The sequence below is a fragment of the Mus caroli genome, chromosome 10 (genome assembly GCF_900094665.2).
Source record: "Mus caroli chromosome 10, CAROLI_EIJ_v1.1, whole genome shotgun sequence".
In the NCBI taxonomy this organism is placed as follows: domain Eukaryota; kingdom Metazoa; phylum Chordata; class Mammalia; order Rodentia; family Muridae; genus Mus; species Mus caroli.
Window position 1 is genome coordinate 4,352,919 of NC_034579.1, and position 10,740 is coordinate 4,363,658.

The window sequence follows — 10,740 nt, forward strand, 5'->3', positions numbered from 1 at the left end:
TCCGGGGCGAGGCGGGGCCTAGGGGAGAGGAGGGACAGAAGGGCGGGGCCGACCCCTCCCAAATGGGGCGGGTCGACCGAGCTGCTGGGGTTTCGCAGGCCTTTGACGTCTATGGGCGGAGCCAACTTTGTGAGCGTCCTCCGGGCGTTTGGGATGAGAAAGGGATTTTCTCCAAACAAGTGCGATTCTTTATGAAGCCTTTACTTTTGGAGTGTGATTTTGTTTTCTCTTTCGAAACAGGATCTCGAAACAGTAGCCTAGGCTAGCTTTGAACTACTTACTGATCCTGCTGGAATTACAGAAGTGTGCCACCCTCTCACCTCAACCTTGATGGTACTTTTTCATTAATATCAATATGTTGATATACTTACAAAAATGAAAGCACAACTAGTGTCTTATAAACTGTCAGGAATGAAAAATAAAAATTTAGCACTTGGAGAGGTACCTGCTTTTTCACTGGTTCTCACTATGCAGCCCCAGAACCCTCTATCTACACCAACCTGACATTCAACTTGTGACAATTCTCCTGCCTCTGCCTACTGAGTGTTGAGATTACAGGCAAACACCACCATTCCTACTGACTCATAAGTTGCCACCTCTGGCTACAGGTGAGACTTTTTGTTTTTGTTTTTGTTTGTTTGTTTTTTGAGACAGGGTTTCTCTGTATAGCCCTGGCTGTCCTGGAACTCACTTTGTAGACCAGGCTGGCCTCGAACTCAAAAATCCACCTGCCTCTGCCTCCCAAGTGCTGGGATTAAAGGCGTGCGCCACCACTGCCCGGCCATGTGAGACTTTCTTAAGAAGTTTATGAAGTACTGGGCCTCCTTACAGCCCCAAGTATCTGATTAGATTGCACTAGAGCTGGGAAACTGATAATTTGTCATGGGTCAGGGCTGAGGACCTGGCCCTTACCTTAAATGTCACACTGTACTTTTAGCGTCGAGAGAAAATGCCACCAAATGAAGCCCGGTTCACATGTCTCCACATCCTGCTCCATTACTTTCCTAACCTATGAAATGAAGTTGTAGACCTTTCTTTGACCTGTTAATTTTTAAAAATTTATGTAAATGTGTTGTAAACCACCATGTGGGTGCTGAGAGTCAAACCCTAGTCCTTTGTAAGAGCAATTAGGGGCCTTAACCGCTGAGCCACCTCTCCAAACCCTTTTTCTAACCCTTTAGCTTGTATTTATTGTGGAGCAAGGTGTCATGTGGACGTGAGAGGACAACATCCGGGGGCCAGTTCTCAGCTTCTGCCATGTGGCTTACAGGGATCCAACTCAGGTCGTGAGGCCAGCTGGAAAACAATTCTGTCCTAATCGCACTGAACTTCAGGGAGGGACTGGAGCATATTGACTGGGGAAGAGTAGGAGACCGGGCTCCAGCCAGGAGGCTACTGAGAAGCCCTCAGCCATGGTGATTTCCCACCATTGCCCTGGGGTCCCCAAACTTCTGTTACTAACCCCTCACATGCGTAAGCCCAATAAACCCAAGGATTTCCTGGGCGAATGCTGGTGGGATTATATTTTGGCTTGTCATAGACCTTAGAAGTAGGGGTAGATGCTCACAGCTCCCCCGGGGAAGGAGTTTTCTTAATACAGGATTGCATACTGATTGACACATAGTTGTATGTATGGCCTGTTAGGTAGAATAAGAAATTTATTTAGGGGGCTGGTGAGACAGCTCAGTGGTTAAGAGCACCGACTGCTCTTCCAAAGGTCCTGAGTTCAAATCCCAACAACCACATGATGGCTCACAACCATCTGTACAGCTACAGTGCACTCATATACATAAAATAAATAAATAAATCTTTTTAAAAAGAAATTTATTTAGTTTTTCTTTGCAATAAAACCTTTGCCATAGAAAGGATTTTTTTTTCAGCTTTCGAAGCCATTTTCTCCTACTACCTCTGCCATATGCCTTACTTCTAGGCTACAGTAAACTGCTAGGTAGCTCTCAGACATTAGTAGGCTTTTAGGTCATTAAGGATGGGTCCCCGCCTTCATAATCGGCAGCTTGTAAATCCAGGAGATGAAATTGCTGAACTGTAACTACTGGTTGAATGCATGAGCTCTGCCTGGAGACACTGTAGCAGTCTAGAATATTACTGTTTAGCTGGGGGCTTCCTGGTAAGTCACAGACACATCACTGTCCCCATCCTTAGCAATGAATCCACCTCTCCCTTGGTACAGTGCTTCAGAGCCCTGGGTTCATTCCCAGCATTGACTGTGGGCTCATCAAGATGGTGAAGCTGATAAAGGCTCTTGCTGCCAAGCCTGAAAACCTGACTTTAGCCCTTGGAAGCCCACATGATAGAAGGAGAGAACCAACTCTTTGTGAGTTATCCTCTGATGTTCACATACCCACTGTGGTACAAGTGTGTACACACCACACACACACACACACACGTAAATAAATAAAAGCAAAACCCAAAACCTGCGTGTGATACAGGAATATAATTCCCATCAGCTCAAGGTCATTGTTGGTTACATGAAAACTTGTCTCAAAAAAGAAAAAAAAAAAAAAAACTTGAGTTAACCAAAATGGGCCTATCAATTACCTGGACAGGAAAACCATCCCTCAGGAAAGCTATCTCTCTGGTCTTTATCCACCCTCATCCTTTGAGAGTGTTTCCTTTGCGGTGGTTCCTTGTCCACTTGTCAACCTTGAGAGTGCCCCACTTTACCTTGCAATATCTCTACACGACATTTGTGTGTCTTGGAATTCTTTTTGACAGAGGTAACATGGGCAAAGAGGAGACTAGGATGACATTCGCCATAACAAACCTAAGAAGGACTCGTTAAATGTTCACAGTGTTACTGTGTAGCCCTGGCTGTTCTAGAATTCACTCTACAGACCAGGTTGGCTTTGAACTCACAGACATCCACATGCCTCTGTCTCCCAAGTGCTGGGATCAAAGGTGTGTACCACCACAGCCCAGAAAATGTTCACTTTTTAGCTAAGTTCTCAACCACTATGAGGTACTGTACATCAGTACTAACTCATAGGTGGATTCTATAATGAAGCCCTACTTACTTCTATGGTCATCTAAAACTACTGGCTAGTTCACTCTGTGATAAACTTCTGGAATTAAAAATGAGTCTAGAGAACTAGAGAGATGGCTCAGCAGTTAAGAGTGCTTGTTGCTCTTCCAACAACTGACTGGAATTCAGTTCCGAGGGCCCAATGTAGGTGGCTCACAACACCTGTAGTTTTAGTTCCAAAGGTTGTAAGGCCTTCTGACTAACACATGCAAACACAGACACACACAAATAAATATATAAAAAAATAATAATCCAAGTTCAGAAAAAGACAGGCGTGGAGTGTAGAATATATAGAATATATGCAAAAGGTCCCAAAGCACGTGTGTGTGACAAGGTGGTAGGGAGATAAGGCTGCTTGTTTTGCAAGAGAGCTCTTCCTAGTATCAGACAGTAGTCCATTCTTTATTTCACTGTCTCTGCTCGTGGCATGAGCTCCGGGAAGGAGCAGCCAAACTTTAAAGCATGGAGCCAGCTCAAATAGATTCTCCTTGGCACTTATTCTTTGGACAAAGGAAAAAAAAGCCAAGTAGTTATGGCTGATGAAGAGCAACTTTATCATCTGTCTGACACTGCTTTCTTTGGGCCGCTTTCTATTACATGCACACATGAATCCCATAATCTGAAAAAATAAAATTACACAACCATGATGAGCTCACAGTCCCCCAACTGTGACTATTCCTCGGTAAAAGGTTCTGCTCACTTTCTATTCAGAAGGAAATGGTTTCCTCCACTGACTTTGACATTCATATGCAAAATCAAGAATTAACTTGGCAGTTGCTTATGAATAATAAACCCATCAGTATTAATGCAGTACATACTTTGATCTTATTTTGAGTCAGCTCATGTCAACTGGATTTATTTGAGCACAAAACTCATCCAAGGGTTCAATTTACCTAATATCCAGCCAGTTTGATTATGTGCACATTTGGTGCATTCTGATATTTGAGGCAGAACATAGTTTGAAACATCTAATAGCTTAGAAAGTGAAGTATGTAAGACACAGAATAGACCTCTAATTGATCATTAATAATCTTTGAAACCCAAATATGAATCCATCTGCCTCCTAAGTAACTCCTTATTTCACTGTTATTTCCATTATTTTCATGATCAAAGTTTGAGTTTGCTGTTTTCTGTGATGCAAAGCATTCTTGCCAGCAAAGGGAAATCTGGGGAATATTGTGCCTGGATGCAATTTTTGGGACAGAGTGAGTCACAGGGCTTTCCGTCACACATCTTACTTGGTGTTTTCCAGAATTAGCCAACTACATATTTTTATACTTCCCAAAGATTCCCAGAAGAGTCCCAAGTGGGAGAACAAACAAAGCCACATATTTTGTTGTTAAATAGTATTATGTCAACCTGACACAAGCTAACGTCACCTGAGAGGAGGGTCCCTCAATTAAGAAAATTCTTCCATAAAATGGGGCTGTACTGTAGGGCATTTTCTTAATTCCTGATTGATAGGGAAGGGCCAACCAATTGTAGGAGGGGCTGTCTCTGGGCTGGTGGCCCTGGGTTTTTATAAGAAATCAGGCTGAGACTGCACACATGAGAGAAAGCACAGCAGGAAGCAGCACCTCTCCAAGGCCTCTGCATCAGCTCCTACCTCTAAGGTTCCCACCCTGGCTTAACTCCCTCAGTAATGAACTATAGATGGAAGGCATAAGCCAAATAAACCCTTTCCTCTCCAACTTGCTTTGGTCATGGTGCTTTGTCATGGGCAATCAAATCTTACCTCATTTTTCTACATTTTTGTTGTTCTTGTGTCTATGGTGTGAGTGTGAGAGTGTGTGTGTGTGTGTCTGTCTGTCTGTCAGTCTGTCCCATCACAGACACACACACACACACACACACACACACACACATAGATAAATAGTTTTTAAGAGATGGTAGTCACATAGTGAGCCTCCTTCAAAACTACAACAAAAATAAAATAGCAGTCACAGTACAATTAGGAACACATGAACACAAAGCTACACAATGTTAGCACCATTAACAATTCTAGTTTGCAGGAGACCAGCTTTATCAAGCATTTTTCTAAGTTTCGCATTTTAGAAGACTTATATACAAAAAGAAACATAAATATACTACATACAAAAGAACCCACAATTTTCACCGAAGCCACACTGGTGCTTTTAAAAAGTGTTTTTATTAGTATCTACTAACTATGCACAAGTTTCATTATCAACCTTTCATATGTATACACAATGTATTTCAATCATATTCACCCGCCCATTGCCCTCTCGCTCCCTTCCCACCAATAGCCTTCCTCTTCCCAACTCCTGCCTTTTCATCTGTCTCTCAGATGGGGTTTATTAGGGTTGTAAATGGACATGGGTGAGTTTCTTTACAGGGGCATGGACCCGTTACCACTGAAGGAAATGTCTCTTTCTCCCATCAATCATTAACTACATGTAAATCCTCAAGGAGAGGTGGAGCCCTGTGAACCCTTCCCTTTTATGACAAGAGTGTTTATGGGCCCAGACTTGTGCAAATAATCACAGTTACTGTGGGCTCAGCAATGCCTCAGCCACATCATGCCTGAAAGACAGCATTCCACACTGCTCCCTCACCTCTTCCTCCAGCTCTTACATCCCTTCTGCACCCTACTTCTCCAGTGTTCCTGAGCCTTGGAGATGTCTCTCTTAAGCTTATTTTTGTTGTATCCCATAGGTTTTGGCATGTTCTATTCTCATTTTCATTCAACACTAGGAATTTAAAATTTTTTATCCTTAGTTTTTTTTTTAGCATTCATGTTCAATAGTGTTAATATCTACTTTGTGTACTTTCTTTAGTTTCTGTTGCTTTCTAGCTTTTATTCCATTATGGTCAAATAGATTACAAAAGGTTATCTCAAATTTTCTGTACTTGTTGAGACTTGACTTTTGTCCTAATATATGATTTATCTATTTTAAAGATAGTTCTACACGCTCCTGAGAAATGTATTCTGTAGTGTGTGGATGGATGTTCTAATCTGTTAAGCCTATTTGATTTATGATGTCATCTAACTCCAGGGTTTTTAGCTTTTTCATACATATAACCTGTCTATTGGTGATAACGTAGGGTTAAGTCTGACTCTATCTAGCAGTGTTTGCTTCATGTTTGGTTCACATGTTCAGTGCATTTGTTTAGAATTGTAATGTCTAAACCATGTCCCCATAATCAGTATGAAGTGAGTTCCTTTGTCTCTTCTGATTTGAAGATTACTTTGTCAGATATAGAATAGCAAAGTCTACTTTCTCCCAGTTCCATTTGCTTTGAATACCTTTCCTCCATCCTTCTGCTCTAAGACAAATTCTGTCTTTGATGAAGGTGTGGTTTTTGGAGGCAGCAAATGGGAGATGTGCTGAGATTAAAGGTGTGGACCACTATCACCTGGCTTTTGTTTTTAAACACAAATCTGCAAGCCTTTCTCTTTCTGATTGGCAAATTGAGACCCAGATATTCAGAAAAGGGGTGTATTAATCCCTGCTACTTTGTTGTCTTTATGAAGTGCTGTTTCCTTGATCCTCATTTGTTTATCTACTGTTCTAACATCTTTTACTTTTCTCTCCTGTATCCTCTTCATGTGTATATCATTACCCACAGGTTCAAGAGTTCCTCTCACAGTATCCTCTGTAGGGCCAGCTGGCTTTGTGCTCATAAATTCCTTCAGCCTGTTTTTGTTTGTTCGTTCAATCATGGAATGTTTCTGTGACTCTCAATCAATTATAACATAGTTTTCTGGGGAATAGTAGTCTGCGTTGGCAGCCACAGTCTCTCAGAACTTGAAATACATTCTGTACCTTTGGGACTTTTTAATGTTTCTGTAGATAACTATTATTCTACAAAGCTTCCTTTTATACATGTCTCAGTGTTTTTCTCTCCTGCAGCTCAATACACTTCCTTTGTTTTGTATATTTGGTGTTTTAACCATAATATGATGAAAATTTCTTTTCTGATCCTATTTCTTGAGTGTGGGTATGGCTCTTTCCTTACATTTGGGACACTTTTTGCTATAATTATTTTCAGACTTTCTCTTTATTAAATTCCATTTCACATATTGAGTCTCTTTCCTCACTGAGCTGTATATTTATTCTCTTGTAGTTCATTTCGATTATGCATGCCCATGCTGTCTTTGAACACATATATCATCACTCTTTGAATTTCTTCTAAACTAGTCCCACTGCGTGTCAACACCCTGGGACTGGTATTTTTGAGAGAAGTCATACTGCCTTTTTCATTTTACTTGTGTTTTTTTCAGAGACTTGTGGGTCTCTGGCAAATGTCATGGCTGGCAGAGAGAGAGTCTGTATGCAGCAAGAAGGAAAGCCAGCTCAACATGACTTACTTAGTTGGTGTTGGTTCATACTTCTATAGTCTGATACCAAGCAGTTTGTTTTAGATATATTTAAGTATGTCACAATTTGAGAAAAACATGTTTTCTGATAACCGTTGTTTCAATTCTGTGTGTACAATAAAGCTTTCGGTGTAATTTCATTGAAATTCTTTTGCAAAGTACATGTGACCTCTACCATGAAGATGGGTTCTATAGCTTGAGTACCTAGGATCTGGCTTGGTCTCAGTCCTACAGATGTTTAGAGGGCACTAAGCTATAAAGTACATGTGACATCTCTTCTAAGGAGGGTTCTATTGCCTGAGAAAGATAAAAGTCTAGGGAAGGAGAATATGGGATAAATATAATAGTGTGGTGTGGCCCTATAAACAGCACAGATCACCATGCTATTAACAACATCCACTTCCAGCCTTCTAGGTGGAAAGCAGGTATACACATTGTAAGTGTTGCAGTTCTGAAACGAAAGTCATTCTCTGTAGAAGTGGTTCAGGTCTGCCCAGAAAGGTATTCTGGCAATCAGGAGCCAAGGAATACCATAGTCACACTGCACAACAAACCTCACACACGACATCTACTGGCAGGAAAAAACCCAGGGAGGGTGGTGGTTGTTGCCTCTTGGGTGGCTGCTGCAGCAGCTAATTGTGCAGAAGGTAGGGCTTATATAGGATTTCTTAGGGGCGGAGCTTTCCAGGGTAAGGATTAGTGGGGTTTCAAGTCTTGAACTTGGATGGGCTTAGGGATTGGTGGGATGTTTTTCCATGTAGGGCTGGGTTTGGTTACTCTCCCACCGTGGGGCTGGGAATGAATGCTAAAGCTGACAGTAAACATGGTTGACTCTCATCTGGATTCTCTTGCATTCCTTTCCTAAGTCCTAGAATCCCGTTTACAGCTTGAGCATTCCTCTGCAATGGGAACACTCCTTAGGATGCTCATATTACCAGTGCTACCCTAGTTATCGGGCAGTGTCTCACAGATGGATTGTCAGGTCTTGTCACACCTCTGCCAATTCCTTCAGGACACTGGTTGCAAATGTTGGTCCTGCCTCTGTGTAGTTGTTCCCACTGTCTTGTATTCTGCAAAGAGTCTGTATGTAAGTTCCTATGTATACTTTAGTTCCTACCAGGTTTTCAGTTCACTGAAGGCTATGCAGATCTGATTCAAATGTTTGTTTTTGAGGCAGGGCCTATGCATCCTTGGTTTGCTTTTACTCGCTACACAGTGACTGTGATCTTCAACGATTCTCCCGCTTCTACAACTTGAGTGCGGGGATTACAGACATGTAGTTTATACGGTACAAGAAACATTATCCTAGGTTGTACCCATGCTAGGCAAGCATCGTATAATCTGATGTCATCTCCAGCCACTTCCTGACAAGTCCTTAGTGTATTATCTCTGAGAAACTTTAAATATCTTTATTTTATTTTATGTGTATGGGAGTTTCACCTACATGTGTGCCTGTGCAGCACAAGCATGCAGTGCCCTTAGAGGCTAGAGGAGGATGTGTGATCCCTTGGGAGTAGAGTTGGTTGTAAGCAGCCGTGGCCATGCTAGGTGCTGAAATGGGTCCTTTGGAAGAGCAGCCAGTGCTACTATCCACAAATGCTTCTCTCCACAACCCCCCAAAAATTTCTAAAAAATGTGTGAGCATGCATGGCTGTGGTGTGCATGTGGAGGTCACAGGGTAGCATTTGGTGCTGGCTCTGTGGTAACTGGTGGGTTCCTGAGGCCCACACACAGGCTGTAGGCCTGAGGTGGAAGTGTTTTTAGTCACTGACCATTTTCTCAGCCTGAGTTCAAACGCAGTCTTCTCACAAGACGATCACTCCTGTCCTACATCCTTGGCTTGGCTATTACATTTGCCCTCACTGAAGGGTACCTCTCCTGAAAATCTCTGCTGTTCCAAGATTCTACTATGATTTTAGAAAACGATAAGGACATTAACATCTCAGTACTGTCAATCAAAGTAAAGAACATGGACACAGGCTTTCATTTTTCTTTTAAATACCTTATTGAGTTGAAATTTTTATTTTGTTATTTATTTATCAAAACCAGATCTAAACTCTGGTACCAGAGTTTGAAACAAGGGACTTACACATGCAAGGCAAATGCTGTACTGCTATTGAATTTCTTTGAGGACAAATCTTGTTTTCTTCCAGTTCAAACCAGAAAGGCTTAGCCATCCATCCAAACTATACCAATGCAAGAGATAAATAATAGTGAGAGGCAGAGAAGAGAGATGTATTCACAATGGCTTCATTGGTAAGGGAACAAATCAGTCCAGTGACTTATTAACTCCTGCACAGCTATATCATCTACATGTGTTCTAGCCCTTATCCAATGATTTTCTAAACTAGAAGACGGTAACAGGTGCAGGGCTTTTCATTACACCCTTCTAAATGGGACCAGACTGTAAATAAATTCATGTTTCTTTACCATCTTCTGTTTCCTAAATTCCTTGGAATATAAGGAATAACACATGCGTGGTGAACACTTCTAGCCATGGAATTGCTGCAAATACTATTTTTCTTATTAAAAAATTTTTACCTTTAAAAAGTCCTTTCTCCTCATCTTCCTGGATATGCCTATGATCTGTCATATCTCTGATTTTCACAAGTACACATTAAAATGACATAAAAGTGAATAACCTGCTTGATTAGAAAAGAATGTACCGGGCTGGAGAGATGGCTAAGTGGTTAAGAGCACTGACTGCTCTTCTGAAGGTCCTGAGTTCAAACCTCAGCAACCACATGGTGGCTCACAACCGTCCATAATGAGATCTGACTCCCTCTTCTGGAGTGTCTGAAGACAGCTACAGTATGCTGTTTTTATGTTATTATTTATTATAATAAGTAAATAAATCTTAAAAAATATTTTTTAAAAAAGTAAAGAGTGTACTAAAACATGGAAATATGTTATCAGCATCAAAAAAAACCGGTAGTTTTTATTATATATCTCCAATGTAAGACTGAAGCCTTTGTATTCTAATTTGTTGCACAAAACCTCTGTGCTGTTAAGCCATGTCCAGTCCTGATCTACACACACTAGTATGATCAAAATCAACAACAAGAAAAACCCCAAACCAAAGCTTGTTAGTCACCTTCTCAGGTAGCAATCGATGCCTCGGGCCTGGCGATTTTGATGGAGAGACTATGGAAACCCCAAGGCAACCTCTTCCAAAGGCAAGGGGAGGATGTGCCGCCGGCTTGGAGGTTTCTCAGCTCTTGGATGCCTCCGCTATTCCTACAGAATGGCCCTCTTGAGATACAGGTTTTTTTTTTTTTTTTTTTTTTTTTTGGTTTTTCGAGACAGGGTTTCTCTGTGTAGCCCTGGCTGTCCTGGAACTCACTCTGTAGACCAGGCT